Below are 26295 nucleotides of genomic sequence, written 5' to 3' on the forward strand. Positions count from 1 at the left end.
ATCAGCTGACTGTGCCACATTGAGTGCTCTGGTGCAGTCCTGCAAGATCTACAAGTGCTGGTGGAGCAGACTTGGAGCAGCGCTGAAGCAGCTCTGGAGCAGAGACCAAAGCTGCATCATGTCACTTGCCATCAAGTGACTATATTTTTTCCTGGTGAAAGCAAGGTACCTGGTCCGCCCCAGTAAGATTTCCGCACAAAATCCTGCACCTTGCATCTAGAAATACAGATAGACAAGCCAGTGAAATGTATAATGGAAGAAAAAAAATTCTATAGTGTAACAAAAATCCTGGAGTGGCTATATAAACTGGCTGTAGACCAGATAGCGCACTCCCTTACCCAATATTCACTTGTGGCCTCTGCCTGTCACAATCACTGCCCCATAATTTTGACTACTTTCCTCAGTGTTCTTCAACCACCTACTCCACAAAGGTGGAGGCTCTGGTTCTGCACCAACCACATCAGACGCTGCACCAGAATAGAACTGTTCATTGCCGCTTTCCTGGCCATCAGAGCCATCCGCACTATTGGAATTTGCTAAAGACTGAGCATCCTCTGGCACGCAAATTCCCTCCTCTGAATTGTCAGACTCTGCTGCCTGGTCAAATTCAGTTTACCTGCGCGGATAGAACCGTTTGATGTGCGCTGCCGCTGCCCGCCGCTTCAGGAGCATCCCGTCCAGCTCCTCCAACCAATAGCTGCCGCCAGGAAATTGAAAAAACACTTGATAAGGTCCATTCCATCTATTCACAAACAGCTTTCCCCACTGCGGCCCAAGGCTGTGGTTATACAGCAAGACCAAGTCTCCTTTATGTGAGGAATCCTGCAACCAGTTGGTGCAACAACAGTCCCAGTAACAAACCACCTTAGCATGACTCTTCTTCAAGTGCGCCTCCGCTTTTGCAATGGTAGATTCCTGCCGCAAAAGTTGCTCCGCTTGGACCGCCAGCAAGTTGTCTGCCAATTTGAAGCTCTACCAGTCCATCGCTAGGTACATGAGCATCTCAATATCCACAGGTAGAACCGGTTGAAAATCAAAAAACATCTTGTACAACAAAAACCCCGTCATAATCTTGCTAGAAATTTGGTCCGCAAACAGCACTGCCGGTGAGTGACTCCTGTCTGTGCTAGGCGGCGGCAGTCATGTGAGGGGAAAGTGCTTTGTGAGCTGCCCTCTGGTGGTGCTCCGGAGTGATGAGCGGAGGCAGATTGGTGATAGCTTTGGGGGTTGGTGGTTTTGAGATGTTTGCTGGTGTTTGGATCCTTGGTGGCGGTGTGGTAGACGGAAAAGTGGAAAAATAAAAAGTTTTTTCTATGCCACATAATTACTCATACTAGGCCTCAAGATACCATCAAATGGACCCCAGAAATGGATTCTACAGCCAATTTCACCCCTAGTCACCACTGGAAGCACCCCTGGACCCCCTCTAGTGTGGAAGTTACACCTCATGGACACATATCACACGGCCAGCCTCAGTAACCCAGCTGTCACCTGCCTCAACCCAAGTTTCACAGTAGTACACTTATACATATCACAGGATACAAACATACATCTCCCTGTCAGGCTACACTCATTACATATTAACTACATACACTCCTTTATATACATAGTATGACATCATTTACACTGTTTCTGCAGCCTCAGACTTGTGTATACACTAATTCCCCCTGTATGACAGCTCATGCAGTCTACTGTCACCTCATGCATGCGTTAGAATGTTCTGTTGTATATTCTGACACCATTCATGCGCCCCTGAGGGGTTATGACATCATTTGTATCTACTCCCACCAGCTAAAATCCCTCACCCTGTTGTCTAGATTAGCTGAAACCCTAACCCACAAGCCCCTTTGGGGCTCCACTTTTGTCTATAAAAGGAGCTCTCTCCACCCCCAGTGGTCTGCTCCCCAGTTCCTGACCCAGAACTCACAAGTCACCCAACACTCATCCACACTCAAATCCTAAAAACCCTTATAACAATAAATCAACCCTTATAACAACAATTCAACCCTTATAACATAGTAATTAAAACACTTACACGTTGCCAGTCAAACAGATTTCATCTGGAACAGACCAGACCTATCACTTAATAAAACTTGCCAAGCTGAGCTTGGTGGGTCTTGTTGACTGATAACAGAAGGGCAGAGCTTGCAACTCCACCATACCCTTCCCCATTCAGCAAAAGGGTTTCATTACCACTTTTGAGTCTTACAGCGGTTGTTTTGTTTTAAAGAAAGATGGGGAGTTTCCTCCCAAAAGAGGCGGAATACTGATGCGGAGCTAGGTGATGATAACTGATGAAGGGGATGTGGAGTTTTCAACTCTGAAGATCTGATCAATAAGCTCTCAGTGATGGACCGTATTCTGTGGATCAGAATGCCATGCCTCTCCCATCATCCAAGTCCGGCAAACTTGGACTCCGGGAGGCGACCTGTCACATGTATTTCATCATCTCCTCCGCGCGCTACGCGCACACACACACACAAAACAACAGAAAGAAGCAGAGAAACAGAGAAAAGACAACAAGACACAGAAGAAAGGATGAAACACAATGAGATGAGACTGGAAGAAACCAATCAGAAACTGGGAGAAACAGGGAAAGAGACAGAAAAGAAAGGAAAGAAGAGAAAAGAAAGAAAGAAAGATAAAAACTCAGAACAAAAAGGGGAAAACCACAACAGATCAGGGAATAAACCCACATCAGGTGCTGTGTTAGGACCAAGAAAGATGAAGAGGCTGGGGAACTGAGAGAGAAGGGAAATGGGAAAAGAGTTTGGAAGGAGGAATGGAATGAGGGAAGGGGTAAAAGAATCTTAAGAATGAGAAAGAGATGCGGAAGAGGTAAGTTCTTGAGGATCTTGAAGTCTTGAGGATGGGTGAGAATCTTGATGGTTGCTTTTAGATCTGACTGGCCATGAAGGGGGAAACATTAAATAGCAATCCAAATTGGATGTGATATTTGTGATAGATGTTGACATACATACTGTGAATTTCACCAGTTTTTGAGAATATGAGGTAAATAGAGATGTAGAATCTGATGTTGTCTAGGGACAAGTAGTATTCCTTGTTGTTCTTGTTCAAGATGATGTGAGAAACAAGTTGAATATTCAAGCATGGAAATTGCTTGCATTGTTTTCTTCAATTTCTTGGAAGGAATTTTTTGTTTTGTTTCCTGAAGTGTTTCTTTATAAACATCCATGGAGTCTTGGATTACCTGATTCATAAAGAAAGAATCCATGGGATTCATACTTTTTGAAATAATATCTTAATATTTTCTAGTAAGATTCTCAGCATATCCTTCAATGCATGGAAGAATTTTTTTTGCATGGCTATATCTACTTTTAGGTCCAGATTCCAAAATCCAGTAATCTTTCTTCTGCTTATAAACCTTTTGTAATAAATAAGATTTCATATAACTAGAAATGTTGTTTATTTCTGCCATGAACTCAAAAACTGAAGCTGAAAATTCTAGTTTCTCCTTCAAATGATGATTGCTTATTTCTTGATCCTTGATTTCAAAGATATCTTCCCCAATGTGATCACGAAGAAACTGCAGCATAAAGAATGCTACAATTCTTCTTCCAGGTGTGACTTTTTCCATATTTGTCATAGGATCAGACAGAAAGGAGTTGATTAATATTTGATAGGCTTTGTCCATTCTTTGGATACATGAATAGTCTTCATATTTTATTTCGCCTCTTTTGAAACTTTGCAATACTTCAATTTGTTTCCAATTGCTGAATTCTCTTACACAATGACTAAATTCAGGAAGATAGGATGACCTTCCTGAATACATGTGAAAGATTGATCTACTAAGAGAAAGATGTGAAAAAATCATCTGCCCCCTTTGGCTCAAAACTTTGCAATTGTTCCCATTCCAAGATGAAACAAAATTTAGATTTAATCAGTCCAAGAAGAGTATTTGGAGATAAGAACATTTTCCTGACTCACTCTCTGTGAAAATGCTAAAATCTGAGAATTCCCCAGTTCCAGGCATTAATTTGCTGCTAGGAAAGCTATACAGTATATCAGTGGTACAAGCAATGTCAACAGCTCCATGTTTGATTACATAGTTCATGACCATTGTTGTTGCACATATATCCAGGGTTTCCCAATTGTCAAAGTGATGTACAAAATCTGCTTCTTTGATCATTTTATACTTGAGCATGTAATTAATCACAAGTATTATGATTCTTCTTATTTCAAAGTCTCTTCTGACTTCATCATGTTTGTAATCAATTGTGTCAAACTTATAAAAAGGTCTAAATTCTTCAAAGCTTAGTAAGTGTTTCATGTATCCAGCAAAGAAATTCTGAAGTTCATCTAAGCACCAGGAAAAAAAAATAGTCACTTGATGGCAAGTGACATGATGCAGCTTTGGTTTCTGCTCCAGAGCTACTCCAGCGCTGCTCCAAGTCTGCTCTAACAGCACTTGTAAAGCTTGCAGGACTGCACCAGAGCACTCAATGTGGCACAGTCAGCTGATCCTAATTTTTTCCCAGGAACAGCTGATGCTCATCATAAGCTGAGCAGTAGGCATTGACTGAGCCTGGGCCAAAGCTGAGCATTGGCTGAGCCTGGGCCACAGCTGAGCATTGGATATTTCAAGCCTGAAACAAATCCAAGTGTCAGCTGGACCAAGAATATTCCAAATCTGAGCATCAGCTTAGCTAACAATGGTCCAAAGCTGAGCATCATCTTGGAAAAGGCTTGTGCAGAGCTTAGGATCAGCTGGGACAATACTGTTCCAAAGATTAACACCAGCTGGGCCAAAAATTTTCAAAAGCTGAGCATTGGCTGAGCCAATGCTGGTACAAAGCTGAGCATTGGCTGAGCCAAGGCTGTTCCAAAGCTGAGTATCAGATTTTTTGAGACTATTCAAAAGATTAATATCACCTGAGCCAAGGCTGTTCCACAGCTGAACATCAGCTGAGCCAAGGCTGGTCCACAGCTGAGCATCAGCTGAGCCAAGGCTGGTCCACAGCTGAGCATAAGCTGTTACAGGAATGGTCAGACTCAGAATCTGAGCATTGGCTGGGCCAAGATTTATCCAAAGCTGAAAATCAGCTGAGCCAATACTGGTCCAAAGCTGAGCATTGGCTGGGCCAATGATAGTCCTAATCTGAGTATAAGCTGAGCCATGACTGGAATAAAGCTGAAAATAAGCTGGGCCAGGACTGGTTCTGATCTGGGCAACAAAGCTGAGCATGAGCTGGGCACCAAAGCTGAGCATAAGCTGGGAGCTAAAGCTGAGTATCAGCTGACCAGAAATGGGGATCAGTGGTGCCCAGCAAAAACTGAGGATCTCCTGTGGAAATTCTTAAACTGGTTAGATGGTGGGTAGATGGTGGGTAGATGATGGGTAGATGGTGGGTAGATGGTGGGTAGCCCGCTGGAGCTGGCATGATGTCACTTGTCATCAAGTGACTATTTTTTTTTTCCTGGTGAAGGTGATTTCCATTGCATGGCGTAAAATGTTTGTTTCTAGGGTTCTGTACATATGGGTCCTCTGGAATGGGCTCAATCTATTCAAAGAATGTTCATATGAATCTTCACCAGCTTGCACATCAAAGTAATTACGGCGATAAAAGTGCTTTTTTGGGGAAATTATTTTAATCAGTTTGAGTAGAAACTCAAATGTTTCTGATATTTTCTCTTTATTCTTCCAGCGAGTTTGTTCAAAATAATAATCAATTTTGGTTTTGACAAAATCACGGTTCCATCTTACCAGGATGTTGTGAATAAATTGGTAGTCATTTTTGATTGAACTCCCTTGATCTCCTTGATCTTTAATGTATTATTTATCAATCATGTTTAAGTTAGGATTTTTTTGGGGGGAGATTATGATAAAAAGAAGTAACAATTGTCAGCTCATTGAATCTTAAAAAATGTGCACTAAAAAATGTCAGCTTACCAATTGTAATTTTACCAAATTGTTTAGAAAATTGCCTGATAGGCTTCAAGCCGTTGGCAATTCTCTTCTCTTCTTCAGTTGAATCAAACACTAAACCTGTACTTCTGAAAGGTCTTGATATACTGCTACTGCTTGCTTCAAAATCCATACTTTCTTTGTTTTCATCATCTTTGATTTCATTAAAACCACTGGAAAATGAATCTGTTTTAATTTTTTTGCCTTTTTCTGAGGTTCTGGATACTGAATTGCTACCAGCCAAGCGACTTTCATTGCTGCCTATTTTATCAGACCCTATTGTAGTTAGTCCAGTAACATCTGGAATAGTTATCAGATGTGTAAAGCAACATCAGTTTTTGTGTAGAGGAATAGGGGAGGATCAAAGTAAATTACCTTCCAGCTCCATGCATTGGATTAATTTGCAAAGAGAAAATATCCACAATCCTTTCTTTTGAAAGACTGAAAGGATCTTCATGGTATAATGGGGTTAGAAAATGAAGCAGTAGTTGAGCCAATAGGGACCAGAGAGTTATGTGTGGTATTTACTATTTCTTTTTACTTTGGAATAAACAGGGAGAGGGGGCAGAATTATTTGGCTGATGCCTCAAAAAGAGGCTGAATCTGCTAGAGGTGATATTCAAAATAAAAGAAGAATTTGCAGAGGTGAACCAGAAAGGAAATGAGAATGGAATGAAAACTTGGGAAAGAAACACGTGAGGAATTTAAGGCTTATAGATGCACAACAATTGAGGTGAAACAATAAGATGAAACAAACAGAGAGCCACATCCATGAGCAAGCCTCATTGAAGGGAGTCAGGGCCAGGAAGGATCAATGCTTGTTTTTTTCTGAAATGGCTAGGGTCTGAATGAGGTTGTTTTGTAGCAGCTGTAAGCCATGCATTTCAAATGAAATATCCACATCAAATAAAGTTGAAACAACAAAATGAGCCTCACATGGAAAAACTGCCATATGTGAATAAGGGACAGGCAAGACTGACTATTATTGATTTCTATAATCTTTGAAATGGGTGTGTTGGGGTGGGGGCTATGTTGAAAGGGAAGTCCACATGCCATTCTTTGATCCCCACATTCAAGACTGGCAGTAGAATTTGCACTTTGCATGAATTTGTTGAGTGGCATTGGCAATGCAAGGTTGTTTGAGATGGTGTTTATCCCTTTGATTCAATGAAACTCCTTTCCCCGTCACAAAATACAGCTTTTGCTACTAGTTTTAGAGGACATTGGAAAAGCAGTATGAGACCTTGGTGAGGAAAGTACACAAGAGAGGATTTACCTGTATGATAAAACTTGGTGCCATGTATGCAAGCAAAACCCCTTGGCTACACAACATACTGATTTATCAGATAGGGTCTAGACTGATGATTGCCAATGCTGTAAAAAAATGATATGCAGAAATTGACTGATCCTAAAACCTTAAGCAGTTGTTGGTGGGACATGTTCAACAATTTTTGGGGTCTGGGCTGAACTGTTTGAAAAACTCAGTTTAATGATGGCTTGGTACAACATTCTGCAAAGAGGTAGAGTGAAATTGCCAAAGAGTAGCAAAATTGCATGAAAGCCACCTTGTTCTACATTTTCTGTGCTGCTCACTAAATATATATATGTCATTGCCAAGGGTAACCAAGAAAAGAAAGGATAACAAGGAACTTGGAAAGTTTATATTGGGTTCATATACGTTGTTCTTTTTTTCACAGTGACTTGAGGAAAGAAGAGAGGGAGGAAAGAGACAAGACGCACAAGACAAGAAGAAAAACAAGACCAATGACACAAACACAAACATAAGATTTTTGTGGGGCAGGAACGCCCTGCTAAAGAGGGTATCCGCTTCCCTAGGTTTGCCGAGCTCCTTTTGCAGAGACAGGCTGCGCTTCTGGCACTGTTCACAGCTCCGCACCCATTGACACACGCTCCGCATGATACCAGGCCACCAGAACCGCAACCGTACTCACCACTTGGTTTCCGTTTCACCTTGGTGTCCCAGCTCCTTGTGCTGACTCCGCAGGACATTTTCCTGGTCGCTCGGCCGTGTTTCCACTATATAGAGAAATAGGTGCACGCCTAAGTGCTGGGAGAGCAGTAATAGTAGCACTTGACTGCAATAGAAGCCAAGATCATGTTCCAATCAAGGACCAATCGGAAATGGAGCGTTGGATAAAGTAACATTGATGGTATAAATGTGACTACATGACCATTTCAGAGCAAAACTCAAGGCCATCATTTTAGAGCTAAATCAACCAAAAAATCAAATAATTCAAGTTTGACGGTGGTCAAATAGTCGATCCAGGAGTTCCAAGTGGGTGTAGAACCACGGGCACGTAGTCGCATGCGCCCGGCGTGGTATCAGGTATACAGGAGTGGGAGTCTTATCTGCGTAGTGATTAGTTTTAGCAAATTCTCTTGTACCCTCCAATCCTAAGAAATTCTCAAGATGTTTGTGAGGGATCATTCCATTATTGTAAAGAATTTCAACGGTTCTGAACACCAATTGCTGGAGGGAAATGAATTCCGAAGCGTGTTGTGTGTTTCTGCCGTCGCTGAGCCTTGCGCGCATCTCGTCAATTGAAATGATTTCGTGTGACAGTTGATGTAAACTTTTGAGCCATCCCCATGTAACCCTACCCATGATCACATCCAGAACATGCCCTGTCATTCTTGCTGGTTCAACAGAACTCCCTGAGAGAAATTCAATTGATCAGGCGTACAGTTTTTCCTCTTCCGTGTTTAATTTTCTGATTATCCATGTGTAGCTCGTCCCCGTGGATTTGTAACGATCTTTCAATCTGTAAGGAAGTTGCAATCAATTGGAAATTTAGTTTTGTGAAAGTTGATGATTAAATCAATGCGAGTAGAATGCGAACTTGTCTCCTTTGAATACTCTTTTGAACCATTTCCCCATGCGATCAGCGGAAATTTTTGGTGACGGCAGGTGAAGTTTATCAGTGGGCTTAAGCAACCCGTCTCGGATACAATCTCCTATAATGCTGTGAATCTTTTCTAGTTTTTCAAGGTTGGCCTGTAACTTGTCATTTTTTTTAATTTCCAGGTCCATTAGATATGGAAATGTGGAACGCTTTCTGCTGAGAACATCATCTTTCGCGTCAAGGTATTCCTTGAACAGTGGGACATTATCGAGCAAAAGGTTAAACTCATGATCCAGTGCTTCTGGCCCTGATGTTTATTCGAATGTTTTTAGCGTCAGTTTCCAAAAACCTGAGGATGGTGAAAAAAGAGTGATGCCATGAAAGTGAATACTTGGTGTCCATTCCGGAGAGACCGCGACCCCTGTCCCTGACAGATCTTAATTTTTAATCACAAACAATCACTTTCTTCTGCTTCCTAAGCTTACGCTACCACGTGATGAGACATGTAACTGACGTGTTTGGGCGACTGGAAGTGCGGCTAGTTGTGAAATTTCAGCTTCGCCTGACCCAATCCTTCCATAATAACTCAAAGGCTGTCGATTATCCCCAGCACCTAGCACAGGAGCTAGTAAGGAAGTGGCTTCTGTATTTTGAGGGACAATATCAGTAAATCATATGATTTTCGTATTTTGATCGTATCATGTAGGAGAAGAGGAAACGAAGAAAGATACCTTCTTCGACGTAGTGTGGCCAGCCTGAGCCAGGCTTGGCTATGTAATGAGCCGCCTGAAAGCAGCAAAAAACGATTGAGGCTAGTCGTTGGCGCTTCGAAAGCATGGCGTGCATTGAACAAGAGGCAAAGAAAGCGTGAGGGCAACCAGGTCGGTGAGGTGTCGGGAGTCGGAGAAGCCTTGCAGAGTTGTGCCCCTCTTGTAATGTGACAGTGTCAAGGTCTGAAGCTTAGCGCTAGGCGAAGCACCCACACTGCAAGAAAAACTCTAGAAACTGCTTGCAGTTGAGATGCAGCAAGCTTCAACCAAGCTTCAGCTCAAGCTGGAGTCAAGCACCCAAATTCCGTGCTGGTGCAACTTGAGTGTGTACCTTGTTCAGCATCTCAATGTTGAACATGCTGTAGTGCTCATGCAGTAGGCTGAGGCAAATGAGTACCCCCCTGAGCACCCTTTCATTTTCTTTTATCAAAAAATCCAGCCAGAATAACATAAAAAGGGTATGTACACATGAAAGGGATATGTACAGATGAAAGAACTATGTATGCATGAAAGGGGAATGTGAGGAGGTGTATTAACACATAAGAGGGATATTTACACATGATGAAAGGGGTATGTATGCATGAAAGGGGTATTTATGCATGAAAGGGGTATTTATGCATGAAAGGGGTATTTATGCATGAAAGGGGTATTTATGCATGAAAGGGGTATTTATGCATGAAAGGGGTATTTATGCATGAAAGGGGTTTGTGCAGAAGGGGTATTTGCACATGAAAGGGATATGTAAACATCAAAGGGGTATGTAAACCTGAATGATAAAAGGGGTATTAAAAGGGATCTAAAAAACTCAAAGGGGGCATGTAAGCATGAAAGGGTCATGAACACATGATGAAAGGGGTATGTACACATTGTGACAGGGATACATGCACATGAAAGGGATATACACACATGAAAGGGGTATGTGCACATAAAGGGCTATGTACACATTATGAAAGAGGTGAATTCATACAAAAGTGATATATGCACATGAAAGGGGTATGTGTACATGAAAGGGGTATGTGCACATGAAAGGGGAATTTGCACAGGTATCAACTCCTGCACTTAGTTTTTTGTACCTTAGACTCACTCTTGCATAAATTAGACAATGTGCATGGAATCAACCAGTGCTTGATTCTTGCATGGGGCACAGCTTGCCTTGAGTTCTTGCATCTCAACTGCAAGCAGTTTCTAGAGTTTTTCTTGCAGTGCCAGTTCCTCCGAATTCTTCTTGGACAGAAATCGAAAGGATTTCTGTTTCATCATCTTACGTGTATACATACGTACATCCGCCCGTTTGGCCTCTTGTTACTCGAAGAGCCCCACTTCAGGTCAAAATCTGTGTCCAGTATGTTTCATCACCATGCCTAGTTTCGAACACGATACAGCACGATACCCGCTAAACACCGATACATACGGTGGACCTGGGCCGACATTGGTTGTGCCACCCAAAACGAAAACGAAAAATGAATTCTGACACCCGTTTCAGATACATATGCCGAGTACAGGCCGCAGTACATAGATACTGCAGTCTGCACTACGTCCACAACCTTCTCGGGTTCGAAGGGCATGCCCCCCGACCCTTCCGCCCAGAACAAGCCCATGAACTCCGGGCCAGGCCCGCTGATCAGGACCGCGCACACTCCGAACTTAGTCGGACCAGACCTCGGATCGGCCGCCGGAAGTGTGTTCTTTCGCCGGGGAGGCTCGGCCTATTTATGTCTGTTCGTCCGTCCCCCATCCTGCCACTCTGTTGGGAGGAGGGACGGCCAGGCCTGCTTGCATGACTTTGCCGGCATATTTTTGGGGCGCTCGCCTTGATTGTTTTTTTCAAGCGCGAACAAACGGACTGCTGCAGCTCGCGGATGTTCTCCAAAGAATTTTCACCTGACATACTAGCCAACAATGCCACTGAAATAGATCACCTTCCTGAATCACCCAGGCCCTTTATTTCCCTCAGCCAAGGGACAGCAAAAATTCCTACTCAAGATATCCTTAATAGTATCATTAGTGAGACCTCTGGCAGAAAAAAACTAATTATATATAAGACTTGATGTACAACCATCCTGAAGGCACAGATTCCAACTGAAGGTACAAATTATCTAAACAACTGCCTACCACTGTCAAGTCTTCCAAAAGGGCACTCCAACCCAAATCACCACCACCCATAACAAGAAGAAACACATCACCTGGAAAAATTGGGTCAAAGCTCACACCAGAATCATGGGCGGTAAATTTGCTTCCAAACCTGAAAAACTTCAAAGAACTAAGAGTTTTTTTTTTTTCTTATCAGACTATGTGATGTAAGGTATGTACAATAGATTGATATATAAAGAAAAAGGAAAAAGTACCTAAGAGCAGGAACAGAGCCGCTCTCTACTTTTAAGTTGAGACTGAGATAAAGTAAGAAAAGAATAGTGTTGGCTTTTGGCGGTATGTCATGGTCAACAACCATCATTAGCTAAATTTCCTTTTCTGCTCTCTCCTGAAGGTTTGTTTGAGCCTTACTTGTATTTGTCTTTTGACCTGGGTGACTTTTCACTTTGTGTTGGCTATACGGCTAAGTAGCAATGCAACACAATCTCCAAGATGAACTTTGCCTCAGCTGCTGTTGTTTTATTCTAGCCTCTGCCGTCTTTGAACACAAATCACTTTCCAATATTGCTTCCTGCTCTTTGAGCGGTATTGGGGTGTTTGGTCTGTCTTTCTTTGACGGTTCTGTCTAAGATAAATGAATAGAGTGTTAGCATCTATCTAATCATCTCACCATGAGTCTCTGAAGCCGCTTAACTTTGGTGCTTGCTGATATTCTCTTGATCAGTGATCTTGGGCCGGGATTTTCTGTAAGCCTAATCTTGCTGCTCATGTGCGTCAGACCTGTTTACATCAGAAGATGATTTTAGTTTCACAACTCCTGCGGCGCTGATTTGGACTGCAGAAATGGTTTGCTTTTGCTTACCAGATTCCGCAGCTAATTTAGTTCCCAGTGTATTGCTCAATTTATGAGTTAGGCACCGTTCCCCTAAGCTGGTATTCTCACAAAACCAACTAACAATCCAAAACATCTGGCATCTCATCTTGGAGGCCTCATTACACGTGTACATAGCTCTTCCATTGGTGGGGAATCAGTCAACTGGGTTTCAGGACAGCGTTTATCTTTTTTCACAACCCACCCTCCATCCTGCTGTGACCTAAGTGGTTAGGTTACAGTTAGTGACACTTGCCTGTCGGAAGACCATGCTATGTCTTTGGGGACTAAGCTGCAGAGCTTATTCCCCACTTCTATGCAATTGATAGGCTTAACGCTTTTGGTCATATCACATCCAAATCATCATCCACAGGCACAAGATTTGAACTTTCCAATAGCATTCAAGGCATCACCAATTCCATTAACTACCAGGTCCACCATAATAAAATAGTGGGAAGTGGGGGCATGAGGAAAGCCTATATCAGCTCAGGTGAAAACAGAGCTTCAAGTTGGAATTGAGCACATCAACAACTGGGTAGCAAAAGTCAGGTTAAATGAATCACACCCATCAATTCACCAACATGAAACTGATGCACTGATGTATGAAGGCTTATCTTATCTAATCACCCAATTCAAGAAAGAACTCAGTCACTGTGAACACTTGAGAGAAATGCTCAAGAGAAAGGGAAACTCCATTGAGGTAAGTGATTGTTTTTTTTTCAATCATCCTCTTATTGTCAGCCTACGTGATGCCAAGGATATTATCCTTCTAGCTACACGTGGTGCAAAGCAAAAGATTAGAGTTATAAAACTCTAAGGCAAGGTTATAAGGGTTAATTCCAACGTAATTGTTGGGAATTATGGCGTAAGAATAAGGCAATTTGGGCCAATTTGGGCCAATTTGACGTAATAAAATGAATATAATTAATTTTAAAGAGGGGCCTGATAAATCAGGGGTGTTTAATCCCTCTAGAATGAAGAACTGGGGCCTGTAAACAGGGGTGTTTTAAATCCCAGAAAGAAATAGCGGAGAATCTCAAGAGAAGGGGCTTAAACTTACTAGTATAAGACCCTAGGGGCACTTGAGGTTCTTCAGGCGTGAAGTTGGGCAGTTGGAGGCGCTCAGAAGTGGTAATCTTGAGGGCAGGGTGGTTACTGGACAGCTTCAGGGCGGAAATTGGGGCTAAAAATCACGAAAGTAGGTATTTTACCTGGCAAATCACAGGCTAATGAGGCTGTTGAAGGCGGGTAAAATCCTAATAGGTAATGTAAAGCTGGGGAATCTCCTTTTGGGCGGAGAAAGGGCCCTTTATATAGCCTAGGCAGGCCTCCAGGGGCGCCCAGGGGACATGGGGACACTTGTGGGCGCATTCTGAGGCAATTTGGTTGCGCTAGAAGGCGCTGTGGGTCGTGGAACCTTGGGGCTTGGATACAAGGGTTGCCAAGGACCTTTTACAGAGGTTCTGCGTGATTTTACACGTGCCTTACACGTCATGGGGGCTGGTTTGGGGGTTCTGTGACGCTCATTTCCGTGAAAATGTGCCACAGAAGGTACTAGAACTGGCTTCTGTGTACTAGTACACGTGTAAGCAGTGCTTTATACATGTTCTGGAGGCGCTTATTGATTGCTCCAGTTCATTTGACCCCTTCTACATATTTACTACAGTTGTAATTTAGGTGTAGTGAGGCTTGGGAGAAGCTGGGGCGCTTTCTAGTGTCTCCTGTGCACGCTGCAAGAGCTCTTTTCAGTCTAGAATGTTTTTATATTGAATGACGTGGTAATTACATCTTGTTTGGTGATTAATTACATGTGTACAAGCCCTATAACACATGTAATATTGTTATTGGGGCGTATTCTGGCCCATTCTTACTTATTGGTAACCTGAGCGCTTTGGTTGCGGGCTAGTTTATGCATTATGCATATATTTACACTAGGAGCGCGGGCTTGAGCTCTAGGCAACAAAGCACGCGGGCTTGGGTGCGCCACGCAACAAATAAAGCTATCTTTTGAACTGTACACAACACCTCAGTTACGTCACTGAAAATGGTTGTAAATATATGTACTTATATATATATGTGCATACAAGTGCATCCACGCGGGGCGTGATGCACTTGCGTAAACTTTGAAGTTAGTTTACACAAGGAAGGGATAATAATTAAGGGTACATGTAAGTGAGGTACCCTAGGTTATTTTACCCGTAGAATCAGAATCTTTCATAATATTTTACTTATTAATTACACAAAGCTAAGTAATTAATTATTTATAAGTGTTTTTAATGTTTTTTGCGTAGTTTTACATATGTAAGAGTAATAATGTCTCTTTCATATGTAAAACTACTTTTCATATTTTATTTGTATATTTTTATGTCACGGTGGCTCTGCCATAGTAGCCAGCTGACATTCCCTACCCCTAAGATGAGTCTCTGCTCAGAAAAAGAAAGGTCTAGAAAATTTTTTGGCCATCTCAGGTTGATCTCTTACTTGCTCTGTAGTTTCTCAGGTGAATAGGTCCATCTGGTATATTACTTTCTGGTAGCCATTCATCTCTATCCGCAGATAAGTTTTTATATCTGACCAAGTAGAGTCTGGTGTCTTTACCTTGTATTCTTTCTTTCTTGTCCTTCAAGATTTTATGTACTCTTAACTGTCCTGAGGGTGGAGTTTCTTCTATTGGGACAGGTTGCGGGGGGGGTAATTCTTCTTCCGGCCTGACTTTGTAAGGTTTGATCAGGCTCACAGGAAAGACAGGATGTTTCCTAGATAGTTCTTCACTAAGAATGACTTCCACTGCGTTTTTACCATGCAATTGCTTAATGGTGAATGGTCCTATGAATGGAGGCTTAAGTTTTCTGCTACCACCTAAATTATTAAAATTCATCGTGGATAATAGAACTTTTTCTCCAATCTTGAACTCCGGTTCCTTATGGCTTTTATCCCATCTTCCTTTGTTATATTCAACAGCATCATCTACACACTTCCTGGCATGTTGGTGAGTTGAGTCCAGCATCTTTTTGAAGTCAAGAGCGGTAGGGTGCAGATGAGGTAATTTTTCATTAAGATTGTCTTTGGGCATACGTGGGATCCATCCTCTTTCTAGTACATATGGAGCTACTTTAGTAGAGGAGTGTTTGCTACTATTGTATGCAATTTCAAGGGCTGGTAATAGGCTTACCCAGTCGTGAGTGTATCCATCATGATTTTTAAATTCAAAACCAAAGGAGCAGAATCTGCGCAACATATCCTCCAGAGTCTGGATCATTCTCTCTGCTAATCCATCCGTCTGGGGGTGATAAGCTGTAGAGAATGCCAGTTTAGTGCCTAGCATGTCGTGAAGGTTCCTCCAAAATTCTGAAGTGAATTTAGGATCTCTGTCACTAATGATAATCTTTGGAATTCCTACGTCAGCCATGATTCTATTCCAAAATAGCATAGCTACTTCCATAGCTGTGTCATCTTTGTGATTAGGGATGAATCTGGCCCTCTTGGAAAACCTGTCTACAACAACCAGGACTGAGTTGTAAGAATAGGGTCCTCCTGGGGGCAGGCCTGTAACAAAATCCATATTGACTATTTCCCATTTCTCTGTGGGTTCTGCAGTTTTCTGGAGTAATCCAAATCTTTTACCAGTCTGTTTGTTTCCTTTCTGGCACGCATCACAAGATTGGATATAATCATGTACTTGTTCTTTCCAGTCAATCCACCACGCAGTTTGTTTGATTCTTTCCACTGTTCTCTCTTCAGAGAAGTGGCCAGAGTTCACATTATCATGGCATTTATTCAGGATGTCTTTGATTTGATCTTTATTACTTAGTACCAAAACACTAGAGTGTTTATGTCTGAAGTAAAGAAGTCCATCTAGCAACGTGAATTTTCCCAGTTTATAGTGTTGGGCTAAATTATCTGGTAAGCTAGCAATCAGTTCTGGTGGGCTATTGTCATTTCTCAAGATTTCAACCAATTTGAGGAGTTCACTGTTCTCGTCATAGCTTTTCTGGACCAAGTCATAGAAAGCATTATCTAAGTCACAGGCATGTATCCCTAAGATTGGAAAAATGTCTTCATCCTCAGGGTCATATGCTGGATTATCTGGGTTATTTGGCAAAGCCCATCTACTTAGACCATCCGCATTCTTATGTTTGGCTCCTGCTTTATGGATTATAGTCATATGTCCTCTGTACTGTTGTATTGCAATTTGCCATCTAAGCATATGTCTATTAGGAGTTTTCATATTCATGAGGGTCCTTACAGCGGTACAATCAGTGACTACTACGAAGTTAGAGCCCTCCAAGTAGTAATGAAGTTTTTCTAAGGCCCACACCAGTGCTAGGCATTCCATTTGACTGGCGCCATATCTCTTTTCTGAGTTTTTTATTTGTCTTGATATAAACAGAACAGGTTTCTCAACAGGTTTATCATCCATGACAAATTCTTGGTGTAATGCGGCACCCAGACCATCCAAGCAAGCATCAATGTACAATATAAAGGGTTTATTGTAGTCTGGTTGGGACAGTACGGGGGCAGATGTAACAAGCCTTTTAAGCTCTTCATAATCTTGCACTCTGTCATATGTCATCTCAAAGATAGTGTCATTATTACATAGTGCATAAAGACTTTTACTTACATGGGCAAAGCTTGGTACATGTTGGCGGTAATAGCTGCAGAAACCTAGAAATGACATCATTTCTAATTTATTCTGTGGCATAGAGTTAAGTAAGACAGAAGCTACTCTGTTCTGATCAATGGCTAAGGATAGTCCGGAAACTACACGTCCCAAGGCTTTAAGTTCCCCATATCCAAAGTTACACTTTTTAATGGACATCTTTAAACCTGCTTCTATGGCCGTGGACAGCACTAGGTTAATTTTCTCCAAATGAGTTTCCCAATCATCAGAGTAAATTATGATGTCATCTATGTACACCATCATCCAACTTTGTCTGATGAAGGATCCGAATACAGAGTCCATCATCCTTTGGAAATGTGAGGGCGCATTTTTGATACCAAAGGGCATTCTTAGGTATTCAAAGATTCCTAGGTGGCAGATAATTCTGAGGTATTTTCTGCTTTCTGGGTCTATAGGGATCTGGTGGAAACCTTTAAGCACATCCATAGTGGTGATGTACTTAGCTTTGGACAGGTTGTGCAAGGAGTGATCTATGCGGGGAATGGGATAATAGTCAGGTCTAGTGTAATTATTAAGAGCACGGAAGTCTCCAACCATTCTAGATTTCTCATTATGCCACGCAATTATTACAGGTGTTGTAACTTCAACTTGCTCATTATGTCCTACTTTCCTCAAGACACCTAATTCCTGGAGCTCTTTGATGTGAGTTTCAAGAGCTTCTCTGGACTTGGGGCTTGAAGGATAGGGAGGCCTCCGTAGCTGAGGCGGATAAGGTTTGCTCACCGTGAGTTCTAGTTTCATGTCATGACCTTTAATATTACCAATGGGTTCTTCAGTAGTACAAAAGGCTTCTTTGTGCTTGAAACAAGATTTCAGAACATCAAGTTTTTGATCTTCCGTCAGGATTTCACTAACAGCAGCTTGGGACAAGTACTCTTCTTTAAAAGAGTGTAGTTCCTCTTGGTATTTCACATTATTAGTATTAAGTTGGTCCGGGAGCTTAATATTAATATTGCAAATCTGGAACTTTCTTTTCCAGTCTCCACCTATAGTGTAGAATCTGTCTTTGCTTTGGAATATGTCTATTCCATACATGCAGAATGTATCATTACCTAAGATCAAGCAATTACACACAGCATCTTGTAAAACAACAAATTCCACATTTAGTCTAAGGGAGCCTTTGGAGTGCGGGAAGATTAGTGGCATAACTACTACTCCTACTGGTTTCATAGCAGAGTTGCAGCTACTGAACTTGGCTTTTGGCATGGGGAGCAAGTGGTTTCCCCATTCTGGATAACAATCATCCAAAAAGGTGCTACTGACGCAGGAGCAGAAGGCGCCTATGTCTAGCAGAGCTCTTAACTCTATGTCTTGAAATAAGACAGTGGTATAGCTGGTCTTACCCATAGTATAACTCATCCCTGCTTCAGGTTTGTTGGTGAGCAATTTGGCGTCAGAAACGTGGCCGACTTTCATAGAAGAATCCCATTTTTGAGGTAAATTGGAATCCCCGTGAATGGAATTAATGGATAAGTCATCACCAATATCAGCTTGGATCACATGTATCCTGGGGTTGTCTTCTTCCGCGGGCTCAGTAGTAACAACCTCAAATTGAGATTGGGTGTCTTCCTCATTGTCAGAGTCTTCTTCTACTTCCACGTTGTTAATCCTTTTGCGTGGATTAGGGCAATCAGGTTTTTTGTGGCCCTTTTCCCCGCAATTGTAACATTCAGGGATTGCAGTCCTCTTCACAGGTGGATCTCCTGTGGTAGGTTTGGGTGTTTCAGATTTGGGGAGATCTCTCTTTTCTGGAACACCATTTCTCACGTACTTTTTGTTAAGACCATTCAGGACTACAGTTTCATGTAATATACCTATAAATTTAGCTAGGTCTACATTCATGTCACTGAGTCTGCATCTCATTAAGCTTTCAATTTGTCCTCTACACTGATTAAGGAGCCTATCATTGATTTCTTCTTTGGATGGATTGTTGTACATACAATCTATCCTCTTTTTCTGGCGTAAGCACCATTCTGAGGCAGTTTCTTTGGTTGGATCAAAGTAGTCTGCTTCAAAAGCTTGGCGCTTTTCAGTTCTCCAGACTCTGGTTCCCCATTCCTCTTTGATAAGCTCTTTCCACGCACTCCAGCTTTGTTCACCTACTTCCTCTCCTTTGGTGATGAACCAATCTGCAGCCACGCCCTCAAAGAGTCTAGGCATCCTGGAAATAACAGCTTCCTCATCTGCGCGGTAGGATCTTAACATATGATCAATGGTTCTGATAAAATTCATATGATCATACTCTCCTTTGCCGTCAAACTTAGGCCAGTCTTTGACTGGAGGCATTAGTTTATTTACCTCAACCATGTCCAGGGTTCTGTAAGGGGTATTCTGGCGTGGATTATTATTCTGGGGCGGAGCAGAGTTACGCATAAAAGGGTTATTATGCCTGGGGACCTCTGCTTGAGGTGTGTAATGTGGTTCACACTGTTGTTTTCTCTCTGGATAAGCTTGGCTGCCATATGAGGCATTTTTGCCACGCTCCTGAGCTGCTGGGGGAGGAGTCTGATTATCATTAAGATAACTGTTGGCACTCTTCAGATGTGGAGGAATGTCTCTTTGAGTACCATTACTGCACCTCAACTCAGGTACGGGAGCGTAGGTTTCCGCAATATGGGGAATATTGCAAGGAGCTTGGACTTTCTTATCAGATGTTGATTTCAAAGTCTTAATTTCCGCAGAGAGCGTAGAAATTTGAGACGTAAAATTTTCTGTAAGAGCATGAATTTTGCCATCCATTTTGGCATTGAGTTGTAAAATTAATTCCTTAATCTCAAAGTTCTCTGCTTTTTGTTTGGCGAAGTACTCCTTGTCCAATCTGGTCACTATGTGATCAGCGGTGGAATTGTGCACAGCAGCAGAATTCCTGGAATACTGCAGGATTTCAGACACGTCATACTTGGTGTCATGGGTAGTATTTTTAAGGCTCTCACAATCCTTTCCAATCTCAACAATAAGATCACAGTGTTTGTTTGGCAACTCAAGAGGCAGTGGTCTCTCCAATTTTTGGAGAACAGACAAAGTTTTGGAACTAACGGCTTCTTTGATTTCTAATAAGCTACTATTTATTCTATTTACAATTGTTTTTAAGTTGGCTTCATTGTTGAAATCAATAGTGGAAAGATTAACATTTACCGCGTCGAGTGAGTCAAATAGAGAATTAAGGATGGAAGGGGTCAGTCGATGTTCTTGTACAGATTCGCCGCAATCTGAAGGAGGTCGGTCGTCCGCTTCCATCTGGCGGGGTCGTCGAAGTTGATCGGATTGGAGCTCGAGCTTCGATTCTTGCCCGAGTCGGTTTTCTTGAACTTCATCATCTGTTTCTTCGGCGGGGCTGGGAAGTGGAAGTTCTTGGCTTCCCAGGGATTCCAGCCCTTGACGAGGGCCTTGATTTCGTGGTTCTCCATGAGTTTCTGGAGGGCCTTCTGGGATTCTTGAGCCGTAGTGAGCAAAGCTCGCAGCCCGGCTGTCGCTCCGTCATTCGCGATCGCTAGATACTGCTTCCAAGTACTCACGTGCTCTCTGGCCCGGAGTTCGATCTGCTCCTCCTTCGAAAGGGTCTTGATTTCGGGAGTGATAGGGCGTGTACGGGTAGGAACCGATAAGCTGGGGGAAAGCTCGTCGATCTCGTCGATCTCCATAGCGGACTCGTTCGGCTCGGTCGGACAAGGGCCGTCCTTGGATTGAGGAGGGGTGTCGGATGGAGCCGGGGTGGAAGCCGGGGTAGCGGGCATCGGATCCTTGCGGGCGATCGTGGTCACCTGCATATTCTTGACCCGATCTTGTAGCTCCTTTGCCGCCGCGAGCTCGCGTTGGAGGCGGGAGTGGGCCTCGTAGTTCGGGACGAGTTGACCTAGTTTTGTTGTTGACCATTGTCAGCTACTGTACTTGGTTTGAGGAGAGGTTTGGTTTTTTTGAAAGGGAAGGTTGGAACTTACTAGTGGTAGTCTTGTCAGCGGTGGGGGCTGTCGGAGCGGGATTCGGGTTATCGACAGTGGTCTCGGCGGCGATGCTGGCAGTCACTGTAAAGTACCAAAAAGGATATGAGAATCGTTTAGTTTCAGGTGTATAGGGATTTTTGAGAGGATAGCGGGAAGTTTGGACTCACTTTTAGCACGGTACTCGGCGTCGTAGAATGCCTTCTTCTTTGCTTTGGCTTCTCGGCGGTAGCGTTGGATCTTGAGGAGGGTATCGAGATCCTCTTCTTCGCGAATATGGGCGTGGTAGGCGGCGAGGATGATTTGTTCCTCGGGGGTGAGCTGTTCCCACGGGGTGGGTTGGTAGTCGCGGAGTGCGGCTTCTTTGCGCAGGCGCAGCAATTTCAGGTAATACTGAATTAATTCGGCGTTTTCCTGTAAATTCACTGGAAAAAAACACGCTACAAAAGTCAGAAATTAGACTTCAAAATTTTGTTTATATATTTTTGTAATTTGAGTTGAATTTTTGACGAAGAAAATGACTAACTTGGATGAATTTTTAGGGTTTTTGGTTTGGTTTTGGCGTAGAAGGTAGAAAAAAAGGTGATTTTTTGTCAGTTTTAATGTTTTTAAAGGCGTAAAAAATTCAGAGAGTAGTGAAAATATTTTTAGGTATTTTTTAGAGTATATTTTGGAAATTTTTGACGTAAAAAATTTAAGATTTATAAGGGCTCTTTCTTTCAAATGAATTTGAAGGAAATTTCCTGGCCAGACCCCCAATTGTCAGCCTACGTGATGCCAAGGATATTATCCTTCTAGCTACACGTGGTGCAAAGCAAAAGATTAGAGTTATAAAACTCTAAGGCAAGGTTATAAGGGTTAATTCCAACGTAATTGTTGGGAATTATGGCGTAAGAATAAGGCAATTTGGGCCAATTTGGGCCAATTTGACGTAATAAAATGAATATAATTAATTTTAAAGAGGGGCCTGATAAATCAGGGGTGTTTAATCCCTCTAGAATGAAGAACTGGGGCCTGTAAACAGGGGTGTTTTAAATCCCAGAAAGAAATAGCGGAGAATCTCAAGAGAAGGGGCTTAAACTTACTAGTATAAGACCCTAGGGGCACTTGAGGTTCTTCAGGCGTGAAGTTGGGCAGTTGGAGGCGCTCAGAAGTGGTAATCTTGAGGGCAGGGTGGTTACTGGACAGCTTCAGGGCGGAAATTGGGGCTAAAAATCACGAAAGTAGGTATTTTACCTGGCAAATCACAGGCTAATGAGGCTGTTGAAGGCGGGTAAAATCCTAATAGGTAATGTAAAGCTGGGGAATCTCCTTTTGGGCGGAGAAAGGGCCCTTTATATAGCCTAGGCAGGCCTCCAGGGGCGCCCAGGGGACATGGGGACACTTGTGGGCGCATTCTGAGGCAATTTGGTTGCGCTAGAAGGCGCTGTGGGTCGTGGAACCTTGGGGCTTGGATACAAGGGTTGCCAAGGACCTTTTACAGAGGTTCTGCGTGATTTTACACGTGCCTTACACGTCATGGGGGCTGGTTTGGGGGTTCTGTGACGCTCATTTCCGTGAAAATGTGCCACAGAAGGTACTAGAACTGGCTTCTGTGTACTAGTACACGTGTAAGCAGTGCTTTATACATGTTCTGGAGGCGCTTATTGATTGCTCCAGTTCATTTGACCCCTTCTACATATTTACTACAGTTGTAATTTAGGTGTAGTGAGGCTTGGGAGAAGCTGGGGCGCTTTCTAGTGTCTCCTGTGCACGCTGCAAGAGCTCTTTTCCATCTAGAATGTTTTATATTGAATGACGTGGTAATTACATCTTGTTTGGTGATTAATTACATGTGTACAAGCCCTATAACACATGTAATATTGTTATTGGGGCGTATTCTGGCCCATTCTTACTTATTGGTAACCTGAGCGCTTTGGTTGCGGGCTAGTTTATGCATTATGCATATATTTACACTAGGAGCGCGGGCTTGAGCTCTAGGCAACAAAGCACGCGGGCTTGGGTGCGCCACGCAACAAATAAAGCTATCTTTTGAACTGTACACAACACCTCAGTTACGTCACTGAAAATGGTTGTAAATATATGTACTTATATATATATGTGCATACAAGTGCATCCACGCGGGGCGTGATGCACTTGCGTAAACTTTGAAGTTAGTTTACACAAGGAAGGGATAATAATTAAGGGTACATGTAAGTGAGGTACCCTAGGTTATTTTACCCGTAGAATCAGAATCTTTCATAATATTTTACTTATTAATTACACAAAGCTAAGTAATTAATTATTTATAAGTGTTTTTAATGTTTTTTGCGTAGTTTTACATATGTAAGAGTAATAATGTCTCTTTCATATGTAAAACTACTTTTCATATTTTATTTGTATATTTTTATGTCACGGTGGCTCTGCCATAGTAGCCAGCTGACACTTATGACTTCCACCATTTCTTTTGCTGATGTGTTTCCTTTTAGATCTTGGTCTGATGTGAACACCAGCAGTGAAGGAATTGTAAATCTTTTGAAGGAGCATTCCTGCCGCACAGGAAATGAATTTTGTGAAGCACTACATCTGGGAAAAGCAGTGGACTTGAAATGGGTAAAGCCCTGGGGATCACTGGACCACCTTCTAAAATACAGAAATGAAGAGCTACCTGAAATCTCTTACTTCAAAGTTTGATTCCCTACCCCCTCCACATCACCCATTCAATCCTGGATCAACACAGTTGTAGCATTTTCTTCCAATTTACATTATCAATTCCTATTGTCAATCCATTCATCTTCAACTTTTTTCTTGTCAATACTTATCAAATTGCCTTCTGGATTTCTTTACACATCTTACATTGTCTTTCAAAATTCTTTCAAAATTTGTATTATACATCCTCAGTCACATTTAACATTTTCTTGTGAATCCTCATCAAATTCCCTGTTGGCTTTCTTTCCATAACTTGCATCATCTCTCAAACCACTATCTCATTTTGTATTATACATCCTCATTCACATTGTCAATCATAAGTGATTTCCGTTGAATTTCCTTTCAAATGACCTTCTCATCTTGCATCAGAGTCTACAAAACAGATTTTTGCCCCCAACAATCATGGTTGTTCAACCCCTTGTTGGACATGGTTGTCCCAGGATAGGTCGCGGGACAGCGGCCAATCCAAGGTCTTGTTTGACTTGAGTCTGACTGAGTGCCTGGCCCGGAGTTCATGGGCTGGTTCTGGGCGGAACGGTCGCGGGCATGCTTCAAACCAGGCATGCGGCATGCTTCAAACCAGGCATGCGGGCATGCTTCAAACAAGGCATGGTTGTTCAAAGTTAAAACTGTTGTCGGACATGGTTTTCCAAGGAGAGTTGGGACCGGCGGCCGATCCGAAGTCTGGCCGACTCAGTTCGGAGTGTCTGCTTGCATAAACACACGGTACTGATCAGCGGGCCGAGCCCGGAGTTCATGCGCATGTTCTGAGCGGAAGCGTCGGGGGGCATGCCCTTCGAACCCAAGCAGGTTGTGGACGTATATACAGACTGCAGTATCTATGTACCGTGGCCTGTACTTGGCTTATTTATCTGACACGAGTGTCAGAATTTGTTTTTCGTTTTCGTTTTGGGTGGCACAACCAATGTCAGGCCAGGTCCACCGTAGATACAATACATGTATTGCATCAGGTTTGGTGTTGTTACAACTGGCCTATTCATGCTCCTCTTTCGTCAGAAATATCCATCATGTCGCTCGCTTCGCCGGCCATAATCTTGTTCTCACTCATCCCGCCCCAGTCCCCTCATCACTCCTTGTCTTATGACCATTAGCTAACTCGGCCGATGATCTTCTTTGCCAGCAAATTTTCCTCAGCTCTTCATTGACATCTAGTTTTTGAACATATGTACTGTGCTTCCTCTTGCTTTTTCATCCGACTGAATTATTATCTTCCTTGCGTCTTTTTTTTTGTTGGATTCACAAACTGCTTAATTTAATTGCATATATGCAGCCAGGGTTAAATTTTATCACCTTTTTTCTGCAGTGTAATACATGTAGAGACGCCTACCTGAAGACTGATAAACCATGTTCCAGTCCATAACTTTTGGGGTCAAGCTGGAAAATACACATTAGATAGCGTGAATGGAAAGTTGGACAAAACAGAATTATGTTATGTCTGTGACTCTATGAAGATTTCAGAGGAAAAGTCAGGGAAATAATTTTGTAGCTGATTCAACAAAAATCCAAAACACAGATGTTTACCAAACTCCACATGTACAGAGGAGACACCAGCTGGAATGGGATCAGAAAACCATAAGTTTGAATAGTTTTGAGCAGTGATGAAGCTGCATGCTGCTCACTGGATAGCATTCAAGAATCAACAATGGGTGACTACGCTACCCGTAGCGGTAGCGTAATGATAAATTAGTGAATTTTGGGTTGCTACCGCTACTTTACACGTAATTCTTATGCACTACATTATCCGCAAATTGTTTTACTACAGTTTAACTGCAACACACCAGGGCCCAAAAGGGATGTTTCCCCCCCGGATAGAGAATCTCTCTGTGGACCCGGGGTGGGTACCCACTTCACACCTGCCGGACAGTGCCGGATACGGTTCTGGGTGTGAAATCTTGTCTACCCGGCAAGGGTAATAAACTGGGTGGTACCTACTACCCGCATGTATTCCGCTGGCACCAGCCAGGACTCCGCCGGTACCTGTGAGTACACCGCCGGCACTAGCTGTCAGCCTACGTGATGCCAAGGATATTATCCTTCTAGCGACACGTGGTGCAGAGCAAAATATTAGAGTTGTAAAACTCTAAGACAAAGGTATAAGGGATAATTCCAACGTAAATGTTGGGAATTATGGCGTAAAAATAGGGCAATTTGGGCCAATTAGACGTAATAAAATTGATATGATTAATTTTAAGAGGGGCCTGATAAATCAGGGGTGTTTAATCCCCCTAGAATAAAGAACTGGGGCCTGTAAACAGGGGTGTTTCAAATCCCAGAAAGAAATGGCGGAGAATCTCAAGAGAAGGGGCTTAAACTTACTAGTATAAGACCCTAGAGTCACTTGAGGTTCTTCAGAAATGAAGTTGGGCAGTTGGAGGCGCTCAGAGGAGGTAATCTTGAGGGCAGGGTGGTTACTGGACAGCTTCAGGGCGGAATTCAGGGCTAAAA

Source organism: Puccinia triticina, chromosome 8A, assembly GCF_026914185.1.
Source record: "Puccinia triticina chromosome 8A, complete sequence".
NCBI classification, from domain to species: domain Eukaryota; kingdom Fungi; phylum Basidiomycota; class Pucciniomycetes; order Pucciniales; family Pucciniaceae; genus Puccinia; species Puccinia triticina.